Below are 505 nucleotides of genomic sequence, written 5' to 3' on the forward strand. Positions count from 1 at the left end.
CTCTCTCTCTTCCTCTGTAAGTTGTTGCCGGAAAGGCGTCTATGCGGCCTCTCTCTGACACACGCAGGCACGTACGCACACACACACACACAAACACACACACACGCGCGCGCGCACGCTCCCACGCACACACGTACACTCCCACGCACGCACCCACGCACGCACGCACGCGCTCACGCACACACGCACGCTCCCACGCACGCACGCGCTCACGCACGCTTGCACGCCCCCACGCACGGTCACAGCAGTGTAGCGTGGGTTGTGTGGGCGTGTCACTACGGGTGCGGACGTGAGTGGAGTCCGTGCGTGTGAAACTGGGTTGAAATACTAAGAATGTCTCCCTGTCTGTTGGTATGTCTATCTCTCCCTCCCCTCCTCTCTTTCGGCTCGGCAAGGCAGCAGCAGCAGCAGCATGAGTCATCTTTATGTTGTCGCCTCCCACGAGACCCCCATCTCTCTCTCTCTTTCTCTCTCTCTCTCTCTCTCTCTCTCTCTCTCTCTCTCT

Source organism: Priapulus caudatus, unplaced genomic scaffold (genome assembly GCF_000485595.1).
Source record: "Priapulus caudatus unplaced genomic scaffold, Priapulus_caudatus-5.0.1 Scaffold3591, whole genome shotgun sequence".
Taxonomy (NCBI): domain Eukaryota; kingdom Metazoa; phylum Priapulida; class Priapulimorpha; order Priapulimorphida; family Priapulidae; genus Priapulus; species Priapulus caudatus.